The sequence below is a fragment of the Melopsittacus undulatus genome, chromosome 11 (assembly GCF_012275295.1).
Source record: "Melopsittacus undulatus isolate bMelUnd1 chromosome 11, bMelUnd1.mat.Z, whole genome shotgun sequence".
Classification (NCBI taxonomy): Eukaryota; Metazoa; Chordata; class Aves; order Psittaciformes; family Psittaculidae; genus Melopsittacus; species Melopsittacus undulatus.
The window spans coordinates 7433297-7461014 of record NC_047537.1 but is presented as its reverse complement, the minus strand read 5'-3'; positions in this window follow the sequence as shown (position 1 = coordinate 7461014).

Genomic DNA, 27718 nt, shown 5'->3' with positions numbered 1-27718 from the left:
CTGGAAGTCTGCAGTTCATACCAGGTCTTAGGCACCCACTGTAGTACAAACCACACACACATAGAGTAAAAAAGCATCTATGCCCAAACCTCAGTATACAATGGCAAGAACAGGGGAATAAGTGAAAAAACCTCACCCAAAATCAAGCAGTTCAAGAAGCATAAGACAGCACAGAAGAATTCATGCTTAGTATGACAGACAGAGGAACAAGACCTGATCAAAGAACACTCATTCCTACAGATGCACCTTTTGAAGTTTAAGAGGGGCTGCTGTAGTTAATGGACCTACTCATACATGTAAAGACTACTGGATGAGACCATCAATTTTCTATAGGTCACTGGGACCAGACACAAATTCAGAGGGAATGAGAGAGCAAAGAAGTGGAGCTATTAGCACAAAGCCTGTCACTTTTTTCATTAAAATCAGAACTCATGCCAGAGGGCTGAAAAGTGGCCAATGCTGTACCCATCTTTAAACAAAGGTGTGAAAGGAGATGAAGGAATTAAAGGCTAGCTTGCCTTCCTTCGATTGAAGAAAAGATAAGAGAAAACCTATTGAAGACAAGGTTACAATGCCCCCAGATGCTTGGGACAAACGAGCATGGAGGCTGTCGCACTAAATCATCATGCTTCTCCATCTATTTTAATGCGTTTCAAAATGGTAACAAAAATAGCAGATGCTTCTGAAGAAGCAGAGGGGATTTATTTAGGTTTTCAAAGGAGTTTTTGGAGAAAAGCCCTCACAAGGAGCTATTAAGGAAAGCTTAGTGGGTTACCTTGAGGTAAGAGGTAAAAGTCCTGTCATGGATTGAAAACAAGCTATGACATAAAAATCAAAGAGCTGTAATAAAAAGTCCAATTCTCAGCATGGGAAGAGGTTAATAGTGGGAGGTGCTCTTGGGACTGCTCCTAGGACAAGCACTGTTACAGATATGTATTAAGAGCCTGAGGATGGGGTGGTATAAAGAAAAAGGGCAACATTTCCTTCCTCTTTCACCTTCTTCTTTACGCCACTTGGGTCTGAGAAGAGGACAAGAAATTAATTGAAGACAGACCTCAGAGGATGATGTAGGTGAGCAAATAAAATCCTGCTGAGGCCATTGCACACAGAACATGCTTTGGGAAGCACAACTGAAACTATTCATATACAAACGAATCATAGCCTCTTGGGGATAAGGGAAGATGTAGCGCAGGATGTGTTCAATGCACAGTGGTCATCAAACACCTGAATGAAATGCAAAGCTGTTTGGAGAAGTGTTTTATTTCATTCCTTGTTTTCTACATCAGCTGCATGGTTTTGTCCTGGAAAACGTGATCAATTGAGAGCAGCAGCTTAAGGAAAGCATTGCAGAAATAGACAGGAACCAAAGGAGGTAAGGAAAGGAATGAGGATTTCTACAGATAAGGGTGGGTTTCTCATCATACATAGGGAAAAGGTGATACCAAGTTGTCACCATCCTGCAGGGGTATCTAGGTAGTGGAAGTCCAAGAGAAAGCAAAGGGAAATGACTGAATGGTGATCTTGGGGGTTGTGTTTTGTTTATGCTGAAGCAAATGAGCTGAAATCTCAGAGCTGAACTGTGTGTGTGTGTGTACCTGGAGTTGAACAGCCAAGAATAAAAGATATCCAGGTCAATCAGCTGCTCTGTTTGCTCTTTTCAGCATTAAATGGAGAAAAGGTCACTTGAGCAAATTAAGAAGCAAACAGAGTAAATAAAAGGAAACAATTTCTCTCTTTAAACATAACTAACCCATGCCATTTCCAGCTGCTTGTTTGCTTTGAGGCAAATAACAACAAGAGCTTCCTGAATTTCTCTGTGGAAGAAAGCGTGGGTAGTAATGACAAGCTTAAAGCACACAAGTGCTTAAATGAAGTCATTTCTCATTGTGTGAACTCTGTACCCACAGCATGGAAATGGGACAATGCTTTCCTTAAAGAGGACACATCTAAGTCTGGAGACTTGCGATAGAGGGGAAATTGGGAAGGAAATTGCCCAGGTGATTCAAAGAGATGAAGTACCTGGAACAGCACTTCTGCACACAGCCAAAATTGTCCTGTAGCTAAGTGCAATGGCCTGATATAACCCCATCATTCTCTGACCCCCATCCAAACTTCCCCTATATGCTTCAGAACACCTTAACTTTGGGTATTGTCATGAGGGCTATACAGCCATGAAGGAGTACTAAAAAGCCCATAACCTTCCATTCTAACACTCCAGTCATAGAAGCCATCCCACCATGTTTCTGTGATGCCTATTACATCATAGGCCCGCATATGTGCCCACATCTCTAATTCCTCTTTTTTGTTCCCCATGCTACGGGCATCTGTATAGAGGCATCTGAGCCAAAATCCAAATGAAGCCGGCTCATTGGCTGGAGCGGCTGGAATATCACTACATTGCTCCAAGCATTTATTGTAGGTGCTGGCAACTGACTGGGTGTGTTGGGATGGAATGATGCCCCCCTCCCCTAACACATCTAGTTTAAAGCATCCTTGACAAGTCTGGCAAGCCTCCAACCAAAACCACTCTTCCCTTTCTTTATCAGAGCAGCTCTACCAGCCCCCAGTAGGCCTGGCCTACAAATGTGGGCCCCATGTTCAAGACACCCAAACTCTTGACCATGACACCACCATCGCATGGGGACAGTAGATTTAGGAGGAAGCCCCTTGCTCTTAATTGTCCTCTTCCTCCTTTTGTTGTTTTTTCTTTATTACTAATTCCCAGCTTCCCAGGTTAACGGCCTCTGTCTTTCCTCCATGAGTTAGAGGGGAAGCTTGAGGCCCATGCACTATTTGGACCTGGAGCAAGCAGTCCTGCTTCCTTCAGCTCCCCTGACATCTTGCAGCTTATTGATAGCATCCCGCAGCTCAGCCCCTGCTGCAGGAGGACCTGAACTAGGGAGGCGCGAGTGCAGCCCTGCCCATCGGGCACTTTTCCCTCACCATATCAGTGCAAGCACTCTCTATCCCCCGAGCTCTGCACCGCAGCCTCCCCTCTTACCGGCTCTGTCTGGGTGCCTATGCTGGCCGCTGCTGGGGCAGAGTTCCCAGCCCGGATCCTGGTCCCCATCCGGCTTGAACTACCGCATAAACTGCTTCGACCGTCCTGATCCCCGCGCTCCCTGGGCACGTTTTAGCCATTCACGGCTAACACCGCCCCTCGTGGCTCCGCCCCCTGTGAGTCAGCTCCTGCATCCGCTGAGCTGCCGGCTCCTGGGCAGGTGCAGGGGTTGCCCTTTATGTTAGGGATAGGCTGAAGGGTGTGGAACTCTGTCTGGGAACGGGTGATCAGTTAACAGAGAGTCTGTGGGTCAGGGTTAAGGGGAAAACAGTGATGGGAGACATTACTGTAGGGATATGTTACAGACCGCCTGATCAAAAGGAGCCTGTGGATGAAGAACTCTACAGACTCGCAGGCCCTTGTTCTCATGGGGGACTTCAACCACCCTGATATCTGTTGGAGCGACAGTACAGCCCGGCACAAGCAATCCAGGAGGTTTCTCAATTGTGTGGAGGACAACTTCCTTCTGCAAGCAATAAAGGAGCCGACGAGGAGAGGTGCCCTGCTTGACCTCGTGCTCACCAACAGGGAAGGGCTCGTTGGAAATGTGACTCTCCAGGGAAGTCTTGGATGCAGCGATCACAAGATGGTCAAATTCGAGGTCCTCAGGACAGTGAGAAGAGCGTGCAGCAAGCTCACTGTCCTGGACTTCAAGAGAGCAGACTTTGGGCTCTTCAGGTACCTGCTTAGCAAGGTTCCATGTGATATAGCCCTAGAGGGCAGGGGGGCCCAAGACTCTTGGTTAATATTCAAGGACCACCTGCTACAAGCTCAGGAGTGTTGCATCCCGACCAGAAGGAAGTGCAGCAGGAGGGTCAGGAGACCTCCTTGGATGGATAAGGAGCTGATGAGAAAAATTCACAGGAAAAAAGAGGCTTATAAAAGGTGGAAGCAAGGACAGGTGGCCTGGGAAGAATACAGGGATGTTGTCCGGGAAGTTAGGGACCGGGTTAGAAAAGCTAAGGTCCAGTTAGAGCTCAACTTGACTAGGAATGTTAAAGATAACAGGAAGGGATTTTATAGGTATGTAGTGGCTAAAAAACCGACTAAGGACAATGTAGGCCCCCTCTGGAAGCTTTTGGGAGAACCGGCTACACAGGATTTGGAGAAGGCTGAGGTTCTGAATGGCTTCTTTGCCTCGGTCTTCACTGGCAAAGGCTCTGACCGCACCACCCAAGTCGTGGAAGGCAGACACAGGGACTGTGAGAATGAAGACCCTAGCCCCACTGTACGAGAGGATCTGGTTTGAGAGCATCTTAAGAATCTGAACGTATACAAGTCCATGGGACCTGATGAAATCCATCCGTGGGTCCTGAAGGAGCTGGCGAATGAAGTTGCAAAGCCACTGGCCATCACATTTGAAAAATCATGGCAGTCAGGTTAAGTTCCTGATGACTGGAAAAAGGGAAATATAACCCCCATTTTCAAGAAGGGGAAAATGGATGACCTGGGGAATTACAGACCAGTCAGTCTCACCTCTGTGCCTGGCAAAATCTGGGAGCAGATTCTCCTGGCAGGTATGCTAGAGCACATGAAAAACAAGGTGCTTGGTGACAGCCAGCATGGCTTTACTAGGGGGAAATCCTGACCTGACCAATTTGGTGGCCTTTTATGATGGGGCTACAAAAGTGATGGACAGGGGTGGAGCAGTTGATGTCATCTACCTGGACTTGTGAAAAGCGTTCGACACTGTCCCACATGACATCCTTGTCTCTAAATTGGAGTGTCATCAATTTGATAGGTGGACCACTCGGTGGATAAAGAACTGGCTGGATGGCCACATGCAAGGAGTTGTGGTCAATGGTTCAGTGTCCAACTGGAGATCAGTAACAAGTGGTGTCCCTCAGGGATCGGTGTTGGGACCAGTCTTGTTTAATATCTTTGTCGCTGACATGGACAATGGAATTGAGTGTGCCCTCAGCAAGTTTGCCGATGACACCAAGCTGTGTGGTTCTGTTGATACGCTAGAGGGAAGGAATGCCATTCAGAGGGACCTTGACACACTTGTGAGGTGGGCTGATGCCAACTTCATGAAGTTTAACCATGTGCAAGGTCCTACACCTGGGTCGGAGCAATCCCAGGCACAGCTACAGGTTGGGCAAAAAGGAAATTCATGGTAGTCCTGTGGAGAAGGACTTGGGGGTGCTGGTCAATGAGGAAATGAACATGAGCTGGCTGCAGTGTGCACTCACAGCCCAGAAAGCAACCGTATCCTGGGCTGCATCAAAAGGAGCGTGACCAGCAGGTCGAAGGAGGTGATCCTCTACTCTGCTCTCATGAGACCTCACCTGGAGCACTGTGTGCAGTTCTGGTGTCCTCAACACAAAAAAGGACATGGATCTGTTGGAACAAATCCAGAGGAGACCACGAGGATGATCAGGGGCTGGAGCACCTCCTGTATGAAGACAGGCTCAGAAAGTTGGGGCTGTTCAGCCTGGAGAAGAGAAGCTGCATGGAGACCTCATAGCAGCCTTCCAGTATCTGAAGGGGGCTACAAGGATGCTGGTGAGGGACTCTTCATTAGGGACTGTAGTGATAGGACAAGGGGTAACGGGTTGAAACTTAAACAGCAGAGTTTTAGATTGGATATAAGGAAGAAATTCTTTACTGTAAGGGTGGTGAGGCACTGGAATGGGTTGCCCAGGGAGGTTGTGAATGCTCCATCCCTGGTTGTGTTCAAGGCCAGGCTGGACAGAGCCTTGGGTGCCATGGTTTAGTGTGAGATGTCTCTGCCCATGACAGGGGGGTTTGAACTGGATGATCTTAAGGTCTTTTCCAACCCTAACTATTCTAAGATTCTATGATTCTATGTGAGCTTTTAGAATTAACCTATCAATCAAGTGATTTAAAGTCTTTCCAAGCCTATAGGAGACAGCTTCCAAGCTTATGCTGGAGAAAGCACAGATCAATTAACCCAATCCTGATCTCCCATGGACTCAAACAGGAATGAGGGGGATTACACAAACAAAAAAGCTATGAGAATCAGGCCCGATATATGAAATATGCATCAGTTGCCATGGCAGACTCTGTCCTGTTTAGCACACAGGCTGTCAAGGCATAGTATATTGATTGTAGATACTAGTGCACTAAGCCTGCTACAGTTATAAACTCACAAAAGGACACAAGAGGATCATGGTTTTCTATTTGTGGGAGGGATGCAAATGCATTTGAATTCTCATCTGAATAGGTCTGATGGGATAGAGCCCTCTGCTCATATAGATGGGTGCCGCTTTATGACTCATATCAGAACCTGGCCCTGGGGACTGTTACTTGATTTCTACTGTGGCAGGAGTGTGTCTGTGTAATTTTAAATGCTGTCAGTTGAATTCCAGGTGACAGCCTGTTCTCTCCAGCATCAGATGCCAGAGATTCTAAAAACCTCAGCCAAAATGTGGCATTGCTGCACAGGAGTTATAATGAAGTGAGATACTGATCCCAAAACAGCCCCACTTCCATGAGGTTATCTCAGCCATAGGAGAACCCTGAACACAAACCAGGCTTAGGCATCAGTGGGCATCTACATCTTGATGTAGCTTGCCAAAACATAAACACACCCCACAGGCACAGATTAAGGCACTACTGGCATCTGATTTGGCACAGTTGGAGTGGCTCCATATGACAAGCTTGACAGGGATGCTCATGGGAAAGAGGTGATGCTGAATGCCTCAGAACACATCACTGCCGGGTTTGCTCATATTCCATGGGAATCCCAATTCTCCCAGCTCCCTGTCCTTCCTCCTTCTCCAGAGTTTTAGTCTGCTGTGGGAAATGTCTCTGCTTGGCAGGATGACCCATGCCTGATAGCTGCTGTCAAAGTCAGGCTCTTCCTCTGTTTTCTTTTGTGCAAGGGGAGAGGAAAGAATTAGCAGGGAAATGTCAACAGCTACTCGTAGCTTTGGTTACGTTAGCTGTTATCTCACCATGATAAGCAGGTGGACAGGGGGTGAAAAAACCTCTCATTCTCCAAGTGAACGTCCTTGCCTCTTTCCCACAATACCTTCTCCTGTGAGTTTTGTGCTGTCAACGTCTGACACAGTCCTTTCTGCAAGCAGCCAAGCTGGCACTTCCCGCGGGCAGCATCTTCCTCAAGGGTACACACTGTGCTGTGGGCAGGGACCCAGGAGCTCTCAGAAGGAGATGCTCTGAAGGGCATCCTTCCACAGCAAAGGCAGAAGCATAGTGTGCCTCAGGATATGTTAGCTCAACTTGAAGTGTTATAAGTGAGGTGCCAGTGTGGGTTTTTATTAGGATTCAATATTGGATATTCTTTCCCTGCTGCTGTAATACAGCTTTTGACGCTGACAGGATGAAGTTCCACTCACTCCTCCCTCTCAAACTTGCTGTCCTCCTTCTTCACACCATCTCTGCTATAGCACATGATCACTCCCTGTGCACCATCAGGCTCCAAATCACCCCTTCAGCAAGGAAAGTGTGCAAGAGAGTCAACAGGGCAGTTGCCCGCCTTTTAGACACTAATGGTGGATGAGTTTCTGCACATTTGTAGCCTGGATCAGAGAGAATTTCTCTCTTTCCAACTTCTTCCACAAAAATCCCCAAGCTTTTTGCAAATATTAAAGTCTGTATTCTTAGCTTCTTACTCATGATGAGCAATACTTCATTCAATGTGATTGCACTCAAGTCGATGGGATTACTCATGAAAGAAATGCTACAGACTGTAAGTGCAGATATCCCAATACGATTGATTAATTCTGCTTTACAGCATATTTGTGAGGCTTAACAGATGGGAATATCGACATTAGAAGTTCATGTGATTGGCTCAAGGTCAGCAAGTGACAGGGCTGGGAACTCAGCCAAAGCCTTGATTTCTTTCCCCTCTCACTTCAGTCACGAGATCAAAGATTTAAAATGTAGAAACCAGCAACTCAGGAGCTCTTCAGTTTGCAAAAAGGAGCTGTCAGCTTGCAGGAAGAGCCCCTCACATGGCAGTGAAGACAACCAATGTGAGGATGTGGAGGAAGCTGGGAAAAGCTAAATACTCTGAGGAGACGGGAAGAGGGAGGAAGGAAAGTCAGATGCTGATTTTCAACTTCTTTCAACACCAGCACTTGAATAAAGGCTGAAATCATGTTTGGGATGATGATCAGCATACTGCGTTCTGTTGTTTGCTTGCTTAACAACTGTGTTCTGGAACAAATGTGTTTTAAAAGCCTCTAAAGGGACTGAAAAAATCTTCTTTGCTCTTATGAGGGGACATCACATTACCGTTTTTGACTCTTTTAGACTCAGAACAGATGCCCTGAAGGGACAAACCCCTGTATGAGTCTGGGCAATCTTCCTATTGTTGAGGTCTATACAAACCCCAGGCTTCCCTGAGTACTTCCCATGGTAGAGGCTTCCTGTGGTATCTTTGGCTCAGGAAGGCGTTGCTTTCCCATGCTTTCTCCCTCATCTCTCGCCTTCCCCTCTTTATTCCTTGCTTCTAATAGGATAAAGATCTAATCTCTCAAACAGCACTTTCCTTTCTACCCCTTGAAGGCTTTCTTGCACTCACATTGATGCTCCAGCCTTCACTTGCACTCTACAATGTCGCCATCTGAAACGTTGTTCCAGCTCTATGGCACCTGCTCAAACACCTGCTCTGGGGGAAGCAGCCAAATAATTAGCACCATTTTTCTAATGACCAATTTGTAGCTGATGAGGCAAAGCAAACAGGAGGGATGGTGGCTATGAGCCCTCAAGGAGCACTGACTGCAGGACTTGTCCCTATGGCTGAATCACCCATTCATCTCTAATTCACCTGGTAAGACCTTCATTCTCCCTGCGCATGACTTGGAAGCTGCCTTGCTCCCACTGTGTGCCAAGCTTTATGCTTGCCTCTGGTGGCACAAGGGCCAGGCTGTCATTTCACTATGAGGCAGTGAACAGAAGGATCCAAATGTAGCTCCGAAGAATCCTCAATCTGGCATTAATCACCTGCTTGGAGATGCCGGCAGGCAGTGACATTTTCTGAGTGGCACGTAACCAGACATCTGCTGAACGATCCAGCAGCTCGATCCAAAGGGAGGAGGATGCCTTTTTGTCTCCTCCCTGTAGGAAATGAAAGGTCATGGCAGTCCCAGGGAAGTGGGAAAAGAAAGGTTATCCATGGAGCCAGAGTCCCTGGGCAGCAAGAGGTCATTTCATGGGAAGCCCAGTATATCTGTGTACACTGCTCACTGCACGTGGATGTTAAATCAGCATCACCCCTGAAGCTGATGGGAGAATCAGATTTAAGTAAAGAAGTTAATAACTTTCCTGTAGGAAGAAAATAGGTGAAATCACTCGGACCAGACTGAGACCATGAAGGAAGCTATATTGTGACAAAACTCACCTGGAGCAGGCACCTCCATTCCTGTGCTTCTTGGGAGGGATTCTGAAATGACCTCTCCTCTGTTCTGTCAAATGCAAAATATGAATCTAATCGAACTCTGGATCTGAGCCAGCATAGTAATGTACCTGTTTCTGCAAAATACATTTCTCTGAAATATAACACTGATCAAAGAATAAAATAAGAATAGGCAGACAGATTTTCTATTGGAAAATGCTGATTTATTGAACCCAGGATGTTTAATAAGGATACATTGATTTCTTACAAAAATGTGAGGACTTTCAGTAAGTTACAAGATGCACTGAGGGACAAAACAAGAAACCAAATTTAACTCCTTAGTGTTGTATAAGCTGAGCTTGAGGAATAATACCTAAATTATTGTTCTGAGGTTTAAAAACTGTTGATTTTTCATTTCCAATACTGCAGCTCACTGCAAACCAGTACACTTCTGATCACATCAACCTTCAGCACTTCTGTAGTCTCTTCAGCTGAAGACTTAGAAAGATTCTCACCCAGGAAAAACCCTATACAAGAGCACTATAAATGCTGGTTGAAAGGCTGCTGTTGCTTTAGAGGTGCTAATGCTGTGCAGGTTCCTTAAGATAAGAGTGGTGGTGGCATGTAACAACATGAAGCCTTTCCATCCTTGGGATTTCCTCAAAACCAACATGAAATGTCAACTGACCTGACCCCCCTTACTAACGAAGACTGCTTCATGTCACTTCCTGGTTTTATATCATTCGAATGTAGTTTTGATTTTTAAGGGACATTCTTCTTTATCTTTCCTAAATCACTTTTACATAGAGATAAAGATCATGCCAAATGTCAGCCCCAGCCAAAAAAAAAACAACCCTTTTTATTGGCAGGGTTTGTGGATTTCTATCACTCTTGCTCTGTTGAACTGATCAGATTGGATAGGATAGGGCCAAGATTTATCTTGGCTGTCGTACTTTCAGCTCATTCAGTGCACCGCTGGGGACAGGAGCATAAGGGACAGGATACAGAGTGTGCCAGATGAAAGCTGTTGCCTCTAGAATGGCCTGAGATGCTTGCTGCAACCCTAACAACATCTAGGAAGGATTATGGGCAGAAGAAGGGAGATGGTCCAAGAGCTGGCGATGACACCATGTCAAGCAGTTGAAAGAGTGACAAATGGCTTTGTCCATTGCAAATTGCAAGAGAAGCTTGAAGACTTGGGAGGTTATAAGAGAAGTTCAAGTTTTGCTGGTGCAACAGCATTACCAGTGCTTGTTCTTGGGAGCAGTGCAAGCATTTCCTAGGTAGGTACAGTTGGTCAAGACTTTGATGCTGGCTCTCATGGCAAATGAAGAGTCAGGTGACGTTTAAAGCAAGATGAACCACCACAAACACTTGAGAATGGAACTTCGTATTCCCACCTATAAGAAATATATGCATAAATGTGTGCATATATAGCTATATATATAAATTGTATGAATCAGAGAGGTGAAAACCTTGGATAGATTTCAGACTCCTGGATGCTTTCCAGCAATGCTTTAGAAATACAGTACTAAATTTACATTGGTTTCAGTAATTCAAGCCTAGAATTTCCCCCTGGAGATCCCATCTGCTCCTCACTTACATGAATCCCCAAACTGGGAAACAACAGCGCAGACATCATATTAAATCACTGGTTTTATCATACCCATTCAGTTTTTATCCTGGATCTGATGATCTGCCAGGATAGAATGCTGCATCATTTGCTTCATCAAACAATGTGGCATGCAGGAATCCAGGCAGCACTGACGTGTTCAGCTCCATGGCTGGTTGCTGGAGGATGCAACACCTCTAAGCTCTTAAATGCTGTGTTCCTGGGAGCTGGCACACTGGGATCTCTCCCTGATAGCCAGGCATTAGCAAATTAACCATCCGGGAACAGGAGAGGAATTAGCTTGGAAGTTTTTGTGGAAGTTGATGAAAAAGTATTTCACTGATGAAAAAGAAGAGCATCAGATGGGCAGCATCTCACAGATACTGGAGAAACAAGAGGTCAAGGTGAATGTACAAATGTGTGAGCTTAGGTTACAGGAGCTCATTCATGGCCCACGCAGTGGCTTACAGGCTCTTTCTAAATAATTATGCATTTTCCCCCTTGAATATTACAAGAGATCCAAAAGCATTTTCTAAACACTATTTGCATTTAAGCATGACAGGGATACATGGGATGGTGGAGATAGAAACTACTGCGCCTTCTTCTTCTCTGCAAAACAGAGCTGCATCCAAAACTAACCATTCAAATAGGGTGGATGGAAAGAATAAGAATATCTCTTAAAATCCTCCCACAAAAGGCCCTTTTTTATGCATCAAAAGGGTAGAGGAAGGTTGCAGCATTAAACATCTGTAGGAACAATAATGCCTTCCCTGGGCTCAAGGGGGCATTTGTGATCTGCAGCAGCTCTGAAGGCAGCGGCTGTGCAGATGGTCACTGCTTCAGCTTGTGTCACTGCTTCTGCTCTTACCTGCGTCTCCCTGTCAGAGAGAGGAAAAGGAATTTATGCTCCAGGAAAGGCTTTACCTGAGGATAAAGGACACAGATCCCTTCCTGTGGATGCCCACAGCTCCACAGCTTTATAGGCCAGTGCTCCGATGGCTCCACAGGGCTGACAAAGGGCTGCCTTGTGTGACTGCTAAGGAGAAATAGCAGTTTCTTCCAGCTTCTGGCTCTCTGATAGCCGGATTCCTTACTTCATCCCAGAACCCACCAATGCTAATGTCTGGTGGTCTTTTCCTCGTGACTTATCTAGTGGGATTTGTCCTGGGCACAACTGTAGGGCTTATCCAGAGAAGCCTCCTCTTGCACAGCAGCACTAAGGGACACAGATCAAGGCTGGCTCAGAGGATTTAGACCATGTTCCTCAATATCATTTGTTTTTGCAGTTAACCCGTACCCTCATATCCCATTAACAGAGCCTGACCTAGGCAGTTAAGCTTTTAGGTGGCTTTTTGCTCCTGTGAAAGATGCAGCAATCCTATCAAGCCCTGTTTGGCTTCTGCAGAGGGACAGGTGAGGAGAGGAAGGCCCTCTCCTCCTCTTCCCTTCTGCAGCACTCATACAGGCTAAAATTAAACAAGAGAGAACAGTTGGAGAGCAGCAGGTGGGAAGGGCTCAGCTGCACATTTGGGTCGTTGCAGACAAATTCTTGCTCCAACTGACATCAAGCCCTTTTCCACCCAGACACAGCAGCAAATCTGAGGAGGGCAGGAGAGGACCAGCTGAGTGGCGATGGTACAGGGCTGCAGACATCCTCTCCTTCCCCATCATGGAAACTTGCATCACCTCCATGGCCAGGCTGCCAGTAAATTTCGGCCCAATAGTTTTCTAGTTCAAAGGACTTTCATCACTCCAGTATTATCACAGACATTCTAGCCATAAAATCTCTGCAGCACAGCTCAATGTCCCAAATACTCCCATTTTACAGGTGGAAATCTGATGCATAGAGAGTAATTCAATGTAATGGGCAAAAGAATGATTTTTATCCGTGTGAAAGTCCTAGACATTATCACAGCTTTGAATCTTCCCTTAGCCACCTCAGAAGTGATCAGCAGATCCTGCCCTCCTGAATGGAGCATTCACCTTGTGCAGGTTACAACTACCAAAGGGAGTCAAAACAGGGAGCCTGAGTGCTTTATAAATCACAGTAAAGGAGAAACAGGTCACAGAAATCCCACCTCCAATTGCCATAACACACATTGGTACAATTATTTCTCTGTGTATGCAAATATATTTCCCTTGTCATATCTATTAGTAAAATCCATAACATTGCCAGAAATAATCCAAAGGCACAATAATTAGAAATACAATATTAATAGAGGTGATGTATATGAAGAGCATAAAGAGCTTACACGTGAGTCCAGCTCTGTTCCCTGTCCTACGTACTGTTGATGTCTGACCTTGACCAAGTTGGTTAACGTCTCCATGTCTTCAATAAAACCTGTCTCGTAAAATCTGGATAATAGCATTAAACTTATCTACATCAGATGAAGGTTTTGATGTTTAATCAATAAAGATCTGTAAAAAGCTCTGAGATCCTCTTAAAAAAGGCTATGTCCACAAAAGCTTGCAGCATTATCCAAGACTAATGAATGAGAGGAGGTACAAGCTGCCCCATTGACATGTCTGTGCTGGAAGTGCAGTGCTGAAGCACACCAGTGGTGGGGCAGCCTTGGCCATGCCATAGGGAAGGAGAACATGTTTGGGTTACAAAGGTCTCAGATGGAAGTGGCTGTCAAGCTGCAAGTGCAAAGCAAGGGCTTCTACCTCTGACAGGTAGGATCAGCTGCTTCTAATTTCAGAGACACCAAAGCCTGTTTATCTCTGACTTCCTATTCCACCCTTCTTTTTTCTTTTTCCTTTTCTTTTCCCTTTTCCTTTCTCTTTTCCTCTTTTCCTTTCCCTTTCCTTCTTTCCCTCCTCAGGCTCTGGCCATTTGCTGTTACCTATTAGGATGGAAGGAATTATCTCTTTAGCAGCACAAAAAAATCCAAGCACCAAATCTTGATGCAGTGCTGGGGGATCAATATAATAGGCTGTATATAATAACATATTGATATTGTGTTTACCGAAGCACATTTTGAGAGCTATCCCTAACTTTTTAACTTTGGAAATAACAAGAAGCTGAAGAAATAGAAGCGCTTTCAGATCTCAGATCTAAGCAGGAAAAAAGAGTGTCAGCAGAGGGAGGAAAAAGCCTGTTCTCATGGTGTCTCTTGTCTGAGCAGAATTAGGAGATCTCTGGGAGATACCATCCTGCCGAGAGCAATTTTAGCTCGTTCTGAGATACTCTGCTGAATTTAGAGCACAGACAGTGTCTGACAAGATAATCGGAATTAAAACTAATCTTCCAATCCTTCTTTGGAGATGCATGTGTCACCTGTATCTCTGTGTCATCCCTGGAAAGGCCATGTTCACTGGTCAGTTGTCTGCATTGGACTGATCTTCAGTCAGGTTCCATCAGCTCCTTTGATTCAGGAGTGGTGAGTTTTATTCTGCAGTATTTAACTCCAATGTGTTCTTGGAGGGGTTGGGAGTAGGCAGGTGGTGTCCTCTTGTTCTTCAAACAAATGAGTCCTAGGTCTGTGTAACCTTCCTGCCTGCAGCCCAGTAAGCTCTGCACACTTTAATTCCCAAAGATGAGCTGGGGATTCGCATGTTACTTACCGAGGTATTACGTGGAATTTTAATAGGCCTTTAACAGGACTCCTGTGAGTTCAACAGCTGATCCAAACAAGATCTCCGCTCCAAGGCCTAATCCCATTACAGCCTAAAAGGATCTCCTTCAGAGAAATTGTTTTCTCTTCAGGCGGTGCTGCAAAGAAAGAAGAAAGAGATGGGGAGAAATAAGAGAATGAGAGGCAAGTTTAAAGCACAAGTTATCTGGAAAGAGAAGAGTGATGCTAATGCAGGTGGAAAATGTTAAGGAAAAAAGTACACAGCTTATTTTTAATGTCATTAGTTAGCCCTTTATGTCAAAATCCCCTCATCTTAACAATCACTGCAACTGAGTGAATAATTTAAAAGAAATAATTAATTCCAAAACCATGGCATACTGATGCATACCCACATATTGTCTGAAGAGATCACAAACTTCTCCAGATCTCATGTTATTCAGCTCTATTTGCCAGTTCCTGCAGCTGACAATTCTTTGCTTCCAGGTACTTTAAGGCTTAACCCATGAAAGGAAATAATTTATTCTAAGCACAGACTTCTTCTGTTTGTCTACAAACCCTCCCAAATAAATCATTATTTCAATAACCACTCAAGTGATGCCACTGCACAGTCATGAGTATCTCATAAGTACCCTAGTCCAGAGGTTAAATATCCGAGTTCTGTATGAGTACATGCACACACTTACTTGCCCACGTGCACTTCACATTTCTGGCTCCTGTTTGTTGAAGCCTATAGGAATGAACAGAGCAACTGCATTTCTCACCCACAGAGCTCCCAAATCCAGCCAAGTATTTGGACAAAATTGATTAAAGATGGCACAAGTATAAATATGCATTAGGAAATGTCAATGAGCAGGCAGGAGTCATCTGTGTCTATGAGTGTTGGTTCTTTGTGGTTCTTAGCCAACCTGATGAAGCCAGTGCAGCACCAGAGCAGACATTCAGAGCTGATGAACATATGCCTTTCCCACATTTCCAAGGGCTGAGGAGCCGGGAGCTTTGCTCTGATGCTCAGGCCAGTTGTCCAGTAGGCAGTCCAGACAGCTTAGGCATAACAATTCCTTCTTGTAATGAAAATTAAGACATTCCATTAAAAAGAAAGAATTAGAACAGCAATAATAGACCTGAACCCATAGGAAAAGCCTTGGATCTGGATAAAAATTCACATATGGCTTAGGTTTGGTCTGTAAGTGATACAATGCACCCCTCATAATCACAGGTTGCATCACTCCCCTACCATGAACAAGGAAATGACATCCACAGCCCATTGCTTCTCTGAACCAGCCTTCCTGGGTGATGCAGCTCCAGCACATCAGAGCTGGCCTTTCCCTGGCATTTAAAACTAGGGAAATGTACAGGTCACAGGCTTAAAACTATTAAGAAACAATTTGCTTCCACTGATCTGGATGGTTCCCTGCATGGCCCGAGTGAACACACCACCTCCTATGGGGTGGAGGTAATTAGCCCTGGTGAATTAGACCCTCAATTGCTGTTCTGGAGACACTTGGTGGGCCTAAAATACTTAAATATATATATCAGTTAAATCAGTAATTGTGGACTTACTTCTCACACAATCCTCCTGCCCTGCTTTTTTGCCATCCCTGCAATATGTTTCAATTTCCAACCCTTCACTGAATTAACATTTATGGAAGCATTTCCACTTCTTTTCTGCATCATGGCCAATTGCCTTCAGAGCCCTTTTTCATGTGGGTTGCTGAACATGATTGCACTTGTACTGGGGGGAAATATTCCACAGAAGTGTGCTTGCCCAAAAGTTCAGAGCCCTTTCTCTTTTATTTAGTGTCTGTCTCCATCCCACGTCCATGAAGTCCACAGATCACCTCATATGATGAGTCCCACCTTCTGCTTTTTTCTCCACAGACACAGAATCACCAAGGGCTTCTACTTTATGCATCTGCAAGGTGGCAGCAGGACCTCTCATTTACTCTGTGATGAAGTGTCTCAATTACCTTAAACCAGGATCTGCCAGGCAGGGATGTAGGAGTTGTGGAAAGCAGAAGATGCTCTGGGATGGCCCTGAAGGATAAGAGACTCAAACACTCCATGCTTGGAAAGGTCCCCATGAAAGCACACTCCTTGTTTGGACATACATCCTTGTAGTATGGTTCCAGTCTCCAGCATTGGATGGGTCATATGAGGAATAAAAAGCTCTACAAAAAGCTTCTACAAAAGCTCTGGCTACTTGCACAGCTCAGCACTGTAGAAATTAGACCTGAAAACATGAAGGGGTCATCTAGGGCAGCATCACTTCTATCTTCATCGTGCCTGACAGGTATTCATTTATTGAAAGGCCACCAATGAAGGAGGCCATGTCAATCTCCCTGTACCCATGGTCTGACTGCAAGCAAGCTGGAAATGGGCATTAGAAGGCATAAGAAATGTCCCCTTCACTTATAAGTGCATTTGCTAATCTTAGGATATGGTTAAAACTCCCTTAGGAATCATCCATGTATTCACTGATTAAAATAAACTGGGATATCATGGTTTGATTTATTAACCCATTCGTGAATCTGTGGGTTAAGGCTTAGCCTTAAGGGAGCAACAGCCACACTGAGTGCATTTGTCCAGGTTTCTGCCTACAGAACAAAACTTGCAACCCCCCCAGGACGAACCCGACTGAAGTGATTCAGGTTTTATAACTCCTTTGTATTCCTGGTGAAGAATAAGCTGAAATGTTCACTGATGTCATGAGAGAGATGATTTCATTTGGCAGGGAGTAGACGAAGAGAAGGTGAAAGATTCAGGAGGCTGTGAATTGAGCAGCAGATGGGCTTTTCATTAAGGGGAGCTCCAAAACCTAATGAAATCAGTCAGAGCTTTTTTTCCTGGCTTTGGTGGACTTTGGAGGAGGACCTAATTTAGGCACCTAGCTGCAGGGATACAATTACATCCCTTGATCTTGGTGGTGGATGTTAACAAGCACTTCTGTCACCCTCGCAGGTGCTGACAGAGATTTGGGCATCATTTCTGAGTCAATTTTTGTTCTGAGATTGGCTTGAGCTTTGAACTCCAGCCTTGGGGCAATGCATAGAGATAATGGATTTCCCTTCATCTGATATATAGATATCACTGCTCATTTACTTGCTGCTGTGGTATTTGGTTGCTACAGTGTCCAATCATAATGTTTACAGATTGCAGCTGTACTGTACATGACCAAAAAGATACTGTCTAAGGCTGTTTGTGAGTGTTATTATGATCTGTAGGCTTTATTTGGTTTTGCTTGAGCTAAAATCAGTTGTAAAACCAGCCTAGCTTCCTAAATAACCACATTTAAATATAACTGAATTTTAGGAAGTGCAGAAAAAGCTCCATCATTGTCATATAATTCCCACTGGCATTTCTGAATAAAAATGGATTTACACTTTCAGCTTTGAAACCCGAGTTTATAACAGGAAAAAAGCCAGCAGGGACGAAGGTCAGCATTGATATGAAATGCAAAGCATCATATATCTTGATCATCTCTAACCTATTTCCCCACCCACTGCAGATTTTATACTGATAGTGGTGAAAATCTTGATTTTTCAACCCCAATATTTATTTCTCCAGAAGAATTTCCTGGAAACACAGAAGCAATTTCCCTGATATCCCAATTCAGATCACACTTGACTTTTCCACATCTTCACATCCTGAAGCCTCCAAGTAAAATCCTGGGAGAACAACAGGCACTCTGGAGATGATGATGGCCATCTGAATGGTGAAGGATGGAAGGTAACAGGAGAGGAAAGCTGAAAACAGACTTAGGTGTCCCTGTTGCTGCAAGCAAGCAATGTGCTGTGTCAGAAACATGGAGCTGTGCTATATATTCATAAAAGCCACAACCACCATGGAGTCTAGACTTGATTCTTTCTGACTTGCCCAAAGACTGGAAAACAAAGCAAAGGCAAAACCACAGCAACACAGTAACTGGTTGGTGTGAGAATATTATTTGAAAGGTAAATCAGCAATTGCAACAGAGAGGAGTTGTCCATTGTCCCTCCTGTACACCCATGCACGAAGAAGAGAAAGAAAAGAAAATAAGGAAAAGGCCATAAAATATCCCCAGACTGCCAACACATTCCACTAAGAATAATTTCTTGCCCGACGTTAACACAAGATGGATATTCACTGTGTGTCATCACCTCCCCATCAGCCCTTCCTCTGTCTGGCATAATATCTCAGGGCCCAGGGACGAGGAGTGACATGTCCCAACAGCTGTTGTATTGATTTGAATTCTAAGTCAGGCTCTCCATTACATACCTGATTCTACTGTAATATTAATTACAAAGTCTCCTTCTGCTCTGGCTCTGCTGTGCCATTTGTTATCAAAATGCAGCCATGCAAGTAACTGTCGCCTCAAATCCATTTTTCATTAACACAAGTGACCAGTCCTATGTTGAGCATCTCTGGGTTCTGGATGCCATTCGTTAAACGCTGTCTGGTAGATCGTAAATCACTGTAGTGTTACAAGAATTCCTCCACCGAGCAGCAGGGAGCTAATCTGTGTCTGCAGGTTTTTAATTGAGTAAAACAAACGACTATGAAACCCTCTTTAGATGCACTCAAGCCCTTTCTGTTGGATTAAAATGAGCTGAAACCTTTCCCTTTGGGACTGTGTCCTGGCTAGTGAGAGAGGGTGAGATCAGCTAAGAAGGGGCACGTTGCAATAATCCTCTTTCTTTCCATCACCTCTACCTGTTCAAAGGAGCAGCAGATGGTTAGGGATTGAGTAGGAGCAGTACCAAGAAACTTAACAGACATCTCTGAGGACACAGTCCTCATCGGGATTGAGCTCAAGTAAGATCCACATGATGGGTCCCTTTCATGCTCCACCTGAGAGTCCTTGTCCCCACTGCTCTGAGTCCTCTAAGGACATATGGTCATTATTCCTTCTGAAGTACTATGTGATAGCAATGCATAGGGACTTTCATGTTAGGAACTAAAGAGCAGTGCCTACACCAGACTGCATCATTGATCAGAAAATGATGAACTAGAGGAGTTTCACAAGTGGCAGCAAAGCAAACAACTGGGAGAATGGAGCCACCCACCCCCTCTTGCGAATCCCTGCACACATGCAGTGCTCCACACATTACCTTTTCTCCATCTCCTTTTCTGCTCAAGTCTAAACTTTCATGCCCATCCTGAGCAGATGTGGCTGACGAGTAGTATAGGCTGAAGAAGGACAAGGTTTAGATGAGAAGTAGGTAGAACTTGGCTTAAGTAATGAAGGAGATAAAGCCCTTTCTTAGGAAAACCACAACCAATTTGGTGTGACCTACACTTTCAAATTGATATTTAAAGCAGAAATTAAAACTACATCTCTCACTGTCATTCTGCATTCCCAGAGCCACCGCATTTCTAGCCATAACATGGCCTGAAAGATTCAGATTCCTTCAAAGTCAGACATAAAAAGAAAATCATTGAGGCCAACAGGCAAAAGTACCTTCCATGTACTGGGAAAAACACACAGAAGAAAGGGAGTTAGATCTCTCAAAGACAATTGTTAAACTGAATAGTGTAATACTTGTTAGTTTGTCGTGCAAGTAAGGCTAGCATCACTACAGCAACTTGGATGATGGTCCAGTCCCCAGGAAGAGGAATTGATGGAAGAAACTCAGAACAAGGGTTTTGAAAAGCAGCTTAGATGCAATTCCCTGTTCCATGTAAAATGTTCTGTTGGAGGGTGTGTTGTGAATGCCTGAAGCGGACTTCACTTAGTCCCAGGCTGAGGCGCTCAGTTTAAGTGAGACTTTAGTGTACCTTATTCCTGCTTTGCTCCTCCACTTTCAGTTCTGACTTCACTTTAGTCTTGGGCCTCTGTCCAAGGATCCTGGACACACACTGTTCTTCCCCTTCTTATTTTGCCATTTTCCATTTGGTCAGCACTGATTGCTTTTCCCTCTTGTGTTTCTTGTTATGGTGCTGGCTGATCCATCTTTTTCTTGTGTGTCAGCCTCATCAGTAATGCTATCAGGGAATCACTGGCACCAATTGTGAGAATAAGGCTAGTGTTTAGCTTGTGTTCAGTGAGAAAAGACTGTCTCCGGCCATCCCATAGATCCAGGGCTCTCCTTGCTTTGAGATCTCAAACACATGAGAAAAGCAGATGTTAGTGTTCAAGAAGTTATAACCAATGTAGTTGCGAAAACCCTCTTTCCTCCACTCTAAAAGCAGATACTCATAGTAACAAAGTCACATACGTGAGCCAAGTTTGTTAGACTTTTCTGTAGGCACATTGCCTCTGCATAAAGCAATAGGTCCTATAAAAAATAAAGTATGTTTGGCTTTCTAAGTATTTTATTGATACAAATATGGACTGGAATAATCCCATGTGGAGAACCCTGAGCCATGTGGAGAAATCTGAACTGGGTAAGATGAAGTTTGAAGGCAGCAGATTATGATGGGAGGTTGTTGTTTTATTTTAAGCTTCAAATCCCATGCTCAGAGATGCGTAGCACAGCTCCTTTTTATGATATAATTAATCATCATTCCATTCAGTGTAGTAAGAGGATCTAATGGGATATATTGTCCCATTTTAATGATAAGCACGTCAGATAACATAAATAGGTCAATTGACGTAATTGCAGTAAATACAGGAAAAAACCCTCAATATTTCAAGATGAATTATGTAATTTACATAATTATGGCTAAAAATGGCATGTCACCACTGAGTGTACCCATCTAGCCCTGCCCTCTGCTTCCCTCTTTCCCGTTCGGCAGCAACGCACTGCTAGATGTTGTCATATGTGACTGGAAATCTCTCCAGCTTCTCCAGCTTTGTCAGAGCCGTTCAATGTTGTTTAGACAGGAGCATTAGCTGGACTCACTGCATGCAAGGACATGACAGACTCCCAAGCTGAGCTTTCAGCCCTCCTGTGCTGCATCAGGGGGCTGAGTGCAGGCGGTGGCTGTCTGAAGCACACTGGAAGACGGTAATGACGGATGGCACTTCAGCCAAGAATGGGATCTCCTTATAGTACCTCGAACAGCAGAGCACTTGCAACATTCTATTTTTCTAAGCCATGTCGCTTATGCTGATGGGGAAGAAAGAAAGAGGTGACAGAGAAGCACAGAACAGCCTGTGGCTGAGCCCTGCAGTGGAACTCACTGTCTTCTCCAACAGCTGCAATCACAGCAGCCCTGAGCAGGGGAGTTCCCTTTCATATGGAGAAGGTTTCTGCAGAAAAAACCCACAATGCAGTTATGTTGAAATATTAATTTGTTGCAAAGAAAACAAATGGATCAAAATGTCTGATCTCGAGGTGCCCAGCAGGAAAGACTTCATTAAACCCACTTTGGGGACAATGCCCAGGCAGCTATCAACAAGCTTGGGGTGCTGCCAGCCTGCTGTCTCCCCAGCCCTGTTAGTTCATGCTGTGTGATTTTGATGATCTCAAGAGTCTTTTCCAACCTAAATGATTCTGTGATTTGCAGCTGGTTACAGACCCCAAATTCCCCAGAGGAAACAGGAAAAAGGCTTCAGTGTGTTTCTCTCCAGATGAAATTGCCTTGCACAGAATAAGGAGGAAAAGGGTGGTGAGTCTCACTGTTATTAGGATAACTTTCCCCAAGTTATTCAACACTTCAGTTCAACAGGACCTGATATAACACCTCTAGTACCCCACTAAACCTGGATTTGTCTCCTTCTGCCTGGGTTATTCAAAGAGGATTGACCCTCACAGATACATTTTAGTTCACGTACATCCTTAAAGCCAGAAATCCAGGATTTGGACTAATGGGAGACTCTAATGGGGGAAAGAGGAAATTTATTACCTGTGTAAGAATGAAGATAACATGATTCAGATCTCAGACTATTTAGAGAATTAGTTATTTGGGGGGAAACTCCCCTAAATCATGTTCAAAGCTTAGGCAGATTGACACAGTCTGGCTCTTGTAGCATGTACAGCTGACGTCTCTCTTCCTGGGGGAAGAGAGTGGGGTGAATGAAGCCAGCATCCACCCCCTTCCCTATTTGCTGCTCCTGTTCACTTTCTGTTCCCCCTGCCAGTCTCTGGACTTGTCCTTGTTCAGTTCGCTGTGCGGAGAAAACCATTTTCATTGCCCCTGTACCTTTTACCCAGCCACATCTGAGAATCAGGAGAGAGAACTCCAGCTGCTGAAGTGCACAATTTGCTCTTAGCTACAGTCCAGTAATTGAAAACTGTCATTCTGTGGGAAAATGGCAATGCCGTTCAGGAGCAGGAGCAGCCTGGGCTTTGTCACGCTGCATCTTGAGCTGCTGGAACTAGTTTGAGCTGAACTTTTCCCCCTCTGGGCTCCAATAGCTCGCCTGCTATTTACCAGCCCCTAGGAGAATTGCTTTAGTTATTTTGCTGTTGGAATCCTTTGGAGGTTGTTATGTTTGTTTACACTTCCGTTTGTTTTCCAGGGCCCAGGCAAAGGCAATGGGAGCGGAAGCTGGGTTTAAAGACGGGAATTTGGGCTAGTTCAAGATTGCCGTGAACTACAGTGTTTGTTTCTAAGTACAGAAGGACACTGGAGGGAACAACAAGTCATAATATAGGATCAGTTATATGAAATACCTTTGGTTTTTGTTTGTGTGACAAAGGTTGTATAATAATATGAAGGCTGTATAATAATACAACATAATAAGACTGGGGAAGCAGAGATGTCTGGGAAGGGCCATAGCTCCAAGGAATCACAGAATCACAGAATCCCGAGGGTTGGAAGGGACCTCAAAAGATCATCTAGTCCAACCCTGATGTGAGGGCTGAAGACATGGGTCCTGCAGAGCAGCTACATGATCCTTGTTTAACTGTTTCTTATTCTAGATGGTAGGAAACTACATCTTTACCAGCAAAATAGAAACCTCTCCCCTTTTGCTTGCTCTGAGGATCAGAAGGTCTGATGTCTGATTGATTTTTGTGATTAAGTTTTCTTAAGGTTTTACTAAGATGTCTCTTTTAGGCTCAGAACAGAAGCTATAGAATATCCTGTGACAGTGGGAATTAAACTGGTAACTCTATTTGAGTGACAAGCCCTCACATATCCTTTACAGCCACATATTTCCCTTGGCCACCATCTGACTGAGGATGCTTAGCTGGACCTTCTTTCTAGATGTGATGGTTGTTCTTACACTCCTACAACCTTCAGCCCATGATATTCTGGGACCCACAAGGACCTTGTCTTACCCTGGAGGTGTCCTAATGTCCTTCTCCTTCTCCTTTGGGATCCTTTATCTTCCAGAAATAAGTGCTTTCTTTGCAAGTTCATTGCATTCTTGAAGATGCTGCTCATTGACATGCTTCCTTCATGACTGTCCTACCACAATATTTGTGTACTTTTCCATGCTTTCTCTCTTCATTCTGAATCAGTTATGTTATGAGAAGATTTGGGTCTCCTAACTACCTGTTCTGAGTTGTATTTCATCTAGATCATAGAATCATAGAATGGTTTGGGTTGGGAAGGACGTTAAGATCACCCAGTTCCAACCCCCTTTCATGGACAGGGACACCTCACACTAGACCATGTCACCCAAGGCTCTGTCCACCCTGGCCTTGAACACTGACATCATGCTTGCTATTTAAACAAGAAAGTCATATTCTTCTGTACTATAGAAACAGCTTGTAAAAGCCACTGCAAATAGTATCCATAAATGAAAAGTTACTAATTCCAAGTTGAGATGAAGCAGCTTTATATTTTCTTTGTTTTCCAAATAACATGGGGTGTCTGGTTTTAAATTTTTGTCGGAAATCAGTTTCACATCAAAATTCCATCATTTAATTTTTCAAAGTGGAAAAATATCAAGAGGAAACTTTGAAACAGAACCATCTTTCCTACCTTTAATGGTAAGTGGCCACCTATCTGGGGAGCTGCCAAGCTACGACAGCAAGTGCCAGGCGATGTCTGTTCAATTCCATGCAACGCTCATGATAATGTCATTTCTCCAGCTTGAAGTATTGATCACAATTGATGTTTCTTACAACTTTCCTGCCTTTTTTGATTAAAAAGCAGAAATTTATGATCTGATCCAGATTTTCATACATTTATCTTTTTAGACATTTATCTTTTTTTTTCTTTTTTTTTTTTTTACTTTGGCAAAGAAGTAGATGAATAATTTTCTCTCCTTTTTTTTGCTGAAATTGGCTCAGTGCTGGTCTATGGTAACATCACTGCTTTTAGTCAAACAGTGTGGCTGGTCGCCTCTGTCATGGGAATTCATCTCAGTCCCAGATTGCATGGCAAATATTATAAGTGAATAATGAATAGTCAATATTAACCTTCTGGATTCTCTTCTCACATGAATACTCATCGTGTTCTCCACAACCCGTCCATAGTGGGGCTGCCTGTTAAGCTCAAACCCCTTTTGAGTTATAACCATCTGCTCTGCTTCTGGCAGAGGCACCCTTGCAAAACACACAGAAGCAACCCAAAAAACCCCCCAAAACAAGGCATGAATCTACCGTCTGGTACCAGGACTGGTGGACCATGAATGTTATTGTGCCACCTTGAAAACCTGTGTATTTTCCTGAAAGCAAAAGGGAAAACTCTCATCACTCTCAAATATTGGGACTAAAGGGAAGTACAGAAGGGAGCAGCCTTAGCAGGGACCTCATGTCTTGCTAAGATAGTTTTCTGCATTTATATCAGAGCTGCTCTGTTTTGGCTCACAGGTAGGGCTGGGCTGAGATTTGATGAGATTGGAGGATGGACCTTCCTGTATGTACCAAAGAGGACTGATGAAAGAGCTACAGATCTAGTAGGTCCTCCATGTAAGTCACCCCAGCACCTGTCTGGAAATGACTGCTGGGCTGCATGTAATGGCTTTGGGCTGAGTTTCTCATGTTATATATCTTCAACACCTTTTGGGGAAGAAGAAGGGAACTGGAGATGTGTTCCTATTTAAGACATCAGGGTTAGACCTGAGGTAAAAAAGTAAGGAATATAACCCCATGTACACAAACTATTTGTAAGCTCATTACCCTTAACATGAAATCTGAAGCTTCTGGCCTGTGGAGGGTACAGATCTGAACAGGCTGAGCTCGGCTACATGGTGCCTTGGGCTGTAGAAGGTTGGAGCCTGGGGGAACAGTGCAAGTTTTGGATTATCAAAAGCATTCCTCCAAGGCCAGCTGTATCAAAATCCAGGCTGCTGCAGCTCCTCATGTTGTTTCCTAACTCTCAACAACTGTTTCCTCTCTGCTTCTTGGAGCGCACTCGTGGCACATAGGATGAGGACCAACAGGTTGCCTTCTGAAGTGTCATTCACTGTGAAGGAGAGATGTGGCTGGCTGACGCGCGATAGCTCTTGTCTGGTAGAATAAAAAGGCCTTGCCAGCTTGCTAAGCAGGGATCAGGGAGAAGAGGTTTTGTACAGCCTTTAAAAGTTCCCTATCTTGAGAACTAAAGTGGTCCTGGTTGTCTTCTACACTGTTTTGCCATCTCCATTCCCCACATACCATGGGTAAAGAATACTTCTAGTGCTGCAGTTGCTGTCTGCATGCAGGTGAGTGCTTTTTCCCCTATCAATACTTTCTTCTCCCTGCAGACCTGAAGTGGCCCTTCTGTTCTTCACTGGGGACAGTAAGTAAATCCTATAATCAGGGGAAGGAGACAAGACAAATGGAAAGGCTCTGGTGGGAGCCTGGAGGAACAGAAGGTGATGCTATGTGACAGATGCCTTTTGTGATGCTGTTTGTTAAACACTCTGCTACTTCCTTTTGTTCAATTCCCAACTTACCTGTGTGCTCCCGACATCTGTATGGCCCAGGCAAGACAACCACTTCCCAGAGATAAAGAGAAAAAAGGGACTTCTTGCACTCGCCTCTCACCATCTCATCCCAGTAGCTGAGTTAATGTAAACTTCCTCCCTTCCTTATCCTCTCATGTGGTCTATAGGTAGGTACCCCCCACATTATGGTAAAACCCCCTCTCCTGTAAATGTTTTGCTATTTAGTTGCACAACTATAGCCTTCAGGAGAATTTCTACCTTTGGATGTGACTATTTTCCTTCCATGAATGTCTCTTTCTGAGCTCTATTACCCCTAGCTCAGAGGATGTTCAGTGCCTCTAAAACCAAAAGCAGAGGTGCTGGGAAAAGGCACAAATGGCTGCCTCTGTCCTTAACTTCCTCCTCCTTCCTGCTTCGGGGAACACAGAGGAAAATAGCCACAGTGGCGGGCACCAAGGCAGATGGCAGCGCTAAAACTAAGAGCATTAATTACTACTATTATTTTTAGCAGAAACATATTGTAAGCGGCGTGATTCAGAGCTGTCCAAGCCCCTGCAAGAGGCTGAGCACTCAGAGCTGAGCAGGAGGCAGCTGGCAAGAGCAGGGAGAAGGGAGTGGTTGCTCCTCTGAAACTTTGGGACACCATCCTTTATCCACACTGGACCCTCAAACAATTTCTAGGAACAGATGTGCATTGGATCTGAATTCAAAATGGAAAAGCCCTTGTATTCCCACTGTTAGAAATCAAAGCTTGGGTGGGATCATGCTGCTGCTTTCACTGGCACGTTTCCACGGGCATCAGCAATGTTCCTTTAGATGTACAGCTTTGGTGCTGTAAGTGGGAGACAAATCAGGCCGTGTATTTTAATCTCTAACATTTTATTGGCTTCATAAAACATGGGATGAGGTGCTGTAAGAACAAGAAGTGAGCAACAGTCTTGGCTTAAAGAATTTACAACCAGAAAGATAAGACAGTGGTTGGTAGGAAAGGGAAAGCTCATCTTATAGCTTGAGAGCTGAGGGACACTGCGGGTGGTTCAAAGACATTTGTGCAGCTCCTAATCACAGGAAACATGGAAATCATCTGCAGCTTGTGCTTCTGATATGTATGTGCTACTGAAAAGGTCGTAAAGAGTCAACAGCAAAGCTGGCAACTGCAAGTAAACCACTGCTGCAATAATCCAAGCACAAGGTCAGCCTTATTTCTAAAGCCCATGGTCCAGCAAATATCTGAGGTCAGTTGTGAACATGGGCTTAAAGCAAACACTTGTTTAAGTGCCTTTCTAAGCAGACATGAGTTAAAAACTATTGTCAAAGTTGTGTTGTTCAAGGGCCTGTTAAACTGAGACACAGACTTGGTGGTGGAGTCAAAGAAAGGAGTGAAAGAAAATACTTGTCAAATATATTATCCTGGGAATTCTGTGTTCACTCATTAAATGATTTATTAATGACTCCT